The sequence below is a fragment of the Rhincodon typus genome, chromosome 22 (genome assembly GCF_021869965.1).
Source record: "Rhincodon typus isolate 14 chromosome 22, sRhiTyp1.1, whole genome shotgun sequence".
NCBI classification, from domain to species: domain Eukaryota; kingdom Metazoa; phylum Chordata; class Chondrichthyes; order Orectolobiformes; family Rhincodontidae; genus Rhincodon; species Rhincodon typus.
In genome coordinates, this window is record NC_063353.1 from 30,332,675 (window position 1) to 30,336,791 (window position 4,117).

Genomic DNA, 4,117 nt, shown 5'->3' on the forward strand with positions numbered 1-4,117 from the left:
TTAGTTCCTACTGTCCCTGAACCCTGAGTCCACACCGTTTTTCACCCACTGATATACATACGTTAAATTAAGTAGCAAAAAGCTTTCAGAAATTTGTAACAACTCTATTGTACATCTAATATTTTAGTACAAAAACAGGTTTGATCTTTTCCTCTGCCCAGAAACTGGGATATAACCCAACTCTTTATGTTGTAAAATAGACCCAGGGCTGAATTGACAAAATCACTGAGTGAATTTCAAAATATTACAAACACTGCCAACCAGGGCTTTGCAGCAACAAAACAAAAGACAGGAGGATGAATTTAACACTTTAGTTTCATGGTACGACACACCCTTCTAAAGCAGGTCAGGCTTGAATATAGATTCTTCTGGTTCAGTGGTAAGAACACTATCACTGCACCACAAGCCCCTATTGAGGAACCCAATTATTTTAGTTTTAGAAATCCACCAATTAAACTAAACAACCATTTAATAAGTTACTACAAATGCTGCTTACCAGGGGCAGTATAAAGGACCCTCTACCAAATCACTCAATAAGCAATTAACAAATTATTACAAACACTGTTCACCACAGGCAGAGTAACAATAACAGAACACAAAAAAGGGTGGAAATGAAGGAGTGGACTTAATCAGAGTCAGTGAACTCAGCTCTTATATTTTCTAATAAAGATAATCAGAAAAGTTATTGAATTTGATCTCAGGTCTCCTGGCCTAGAGGTGAGGACGTTACCATTGTGCCTCGAGCCCTCTGGAACACAGCTCTTTTATATCCAGCAGTGCTATTGTACACAATGAGGATTTTTTTTCTGCATCAGCAAAACACCATAACTCAACTCTTAGTTTTAAATCAGCTTTTTCAAATGTGTTATGACACAGTTCTGGAACAGGTGAAATTTGAACTCGGACCTACTGGCCCAGGAACCCGGCCCTTAATATTTGTAACCAACTTGGTGGGAGATGTTATTGTATACCTCTGGAGTAAGTAGTACTCCTGGTCCGGGGTAGAGTCAACCCAAGACCCTGCAGGAATGTAGCTTTTTTTTTTTCTTGTATCCCGAACTGCTCTTAGACACAATGCTAAAATGCCCTCAGTGTCTGGGGATGTGCAGGCTAGGTGGGTTAGCCATGCAGGGTTATAGAGATGCTCTTCAGAGGATTGGTACGGGCTGCTTTCACACTGTAGGGTTTCTATGATACTGTTCTATAACTGAATGTAACTTTTTTCTCCATCATCAAATTAACACTGGTATTTTTCCATCTATTAACCAGCGCAGTAAATCAGCCATGTTTTCCATTTGATTAATTTATACGCAAAGCCTGTTAAGCACAATGAAGAAAATCAAAGGTGAGGGAGAGAGTGAAATCAAAATGACGGTGGAAGGGGGTAACTCAGCATTTTTTATTAAACTGTGTCTGTCTGTTTTCCAACTAACCAGTCCAGAGATGTTGTTATATGTCTCTGGAGCAGCTGAGACTTGAATCCAGGTTTCTTGGCCCAGAGGTAGAGACACTACCACTGCACAGCAAGTGCCCTTCCAAGGAAGTCAGCTTTTTTATATGCAGAAGTGCTCTTACACACAGGTGAAAGGTATTTTTTTCTGCCATCACCAAATCACCTTTGATATTTTTTCAGTTAATTTTAATTGAACTTATTTTTTTCTAATCAACCTGTTCAGAGATGGTGTTGTACACCTCTGGAGCAGGTGGGACTTGAACCCAGGCCTCTTGGTATTTTTTCATCTATTGACCACCACCAGTAAATCATCTGTGTTCTCCAAATTGATTTACATACAAAGTCCATTAAGAGCAATGCAGGAATTCAACTCTACATGATTGAGATGTGTAAAATTACAGGGTCCATAGGAAGAGTAGACAAGAAATAACTTTTTTTCTTGTTTGAGGAGTCATTGACCAGAGAGCATAGATTTAAGGAAAGGAGCAGGAGATTTCAAGGGGATGTGAGAAAGAAAATGTTTTCACTCAGGATTGTGGGAATCTGGAACTCCGTGCCTACAAGGGTGTTAAAAGCAGAAACTCTCAACATTTAACAAGTATTCAGACATGGACTTGTGCTGCCAAGGTATACAGGCTATGGACCAAGAGCTGGAAAATGGGATTAGCGTAGTTAGATGATTGCTTTTGACTGGCGCAGACTTGATGAACAGAAGGGCCTTTTTCTCCGTTATAGTGTTCTATGGTTCAACAACTCTACGCATATCATCACACATCTGAACAGGTTGACTAAAAATATCTAAAACACTGGATTTGTTGCAGCCGGAGTACTGCAGTTTTGGTCAATTTATCGTAAAAAAGGTATGACGTTAGAAAGGTTACAGAAGAGATCTTGGAGGACACTGCCTGTATTAAAGAATTTTAAGAATGAAGCAAGATTGTATGAGCTCAGGAGTTTGTTTAGAATAAAGGAAGTGGAGTGCAACACCTAATTGGGGCGTATAAAATTAGGAGGGGTCTAGACAGGATGGATGGGAAGGCCCTAATACCCTTGGTTGATGGAGCCATAACTGGAGGGGAGACTTGGGGTAAAAGTCCGGAGGTTTTGAAGGAAATTGAAGGGCGGTGAGGATCTAGAAATCAAACTGAAAGAGTGGTATGGGTAGAAATCCTTAACACATTTAAAAAGTACTTTATTCTCCATAGGGCTGGAAAGTGGGATAGGCTGGTTAGTTCCATGTTGACTGCCTTGTGCTGAATTTCTTCCTTCCATGCTGTAAATTTGTGTTATTTTTGTGATGTTTTATGATTTCTGTTTTGAGCTGTTTTTGATAAATTGGCAAATATGATCATGGTCCCCAATAAGGTGAAGATATTTTTGTTATATTTTGTAGGAAATGTGGTAGCTCTAATTTTGTCGATTAGGTGTGCCTCTTGATTTGGTCAATAACTTGGCCAGCAACATAACATCAGGAGCTAAGCCAAAATCACAAATTAGAATAAACAGTGGCATAATTAGTAAGTCCTAACCGTTCTCTGAACTTGGTAATAGGAGTTAAATTGGAAAGCAATTCTGTAATGCAGTTGAGCAATAGAAATTTGGTGAAGGTCACTTGATAACTGTACCAGGACTTAGAGCTTAGTTTGAAAAATAAGTCAAAGTTCTATTTAAAATATTTAATACATTGATTAAATAAAAACTGGCCACGTTTGACAGTGAGGAAGAAACCTGCAGAACAACAGGAAAACGTAAATATATTGATCAGTGGGCAAGTATGTGGTGAATGTTGTCCAATCTAGAGAAGTGTGAAGTAATAAATTAGGAAGACAAACAAGGCAAAGGAATATGCAGTAAATGGTAGGACGCTGAGAAGTTTAGAGAAACAGAAAGATCTTGGAATACAGATTTGTTAAGGTGACAGAAGAATTAGGTGAAGTGTTTAAGAAGGAATATGGAATACCTTTCTTTATTAGCCAAAGCTTAGGCCTAAGAACATGGAGTTGCACTAGAATATATATTAAACAATAGTCAGACTACAGTTCATGTACTTTGTACAAATCTCTTCAAATTCAAGGATGTTTATCCATCAGTGAATGTATGCAATAGGCTTGAAGTAAATTTGCAAGGATGTTTGTATATGAAGAACATTAGGTATTAGGCAAGATTGAATAGGCTATGGCGTTTGCTTTGGAACAGAGAGGGCTGAAGGGAGACATAATTAATGTAAATTATGAGGGATCGAGATAGTGAATTTCTTATTCCACTATTTCCTTTTGCTGGAGGCCATCGATTTTAAAGTAATTTGCAGAAAAAACAGAGAGCAATTGTTGAGAGTCTGCAGTTTAATGAAAGTATGCTACAGGGAAAACACTTAGTATACTTAAGTAAGGACTTGAAGTGTTGTAATCTACAGAACAAAGCACTAAAGTTAGAATATGGGATCACATTGAAGAATTTATGTTCCAGCTGACTGACTGGCCTCTTTCTGTGCTATAAACTTTCTCTATTTCCATGATTATTATAGCAGCATTTCTTTTCGGTTAACTGAAAGTTATTAATTGAGAGTGTTTGGAGAGGATACATTTAGGATAATGTTAAACTACTTTCTCATTAAAAATTAAAAAGTTGTTGCACAAGGATGGTTTAGGAGTTGAAAAATTAAAA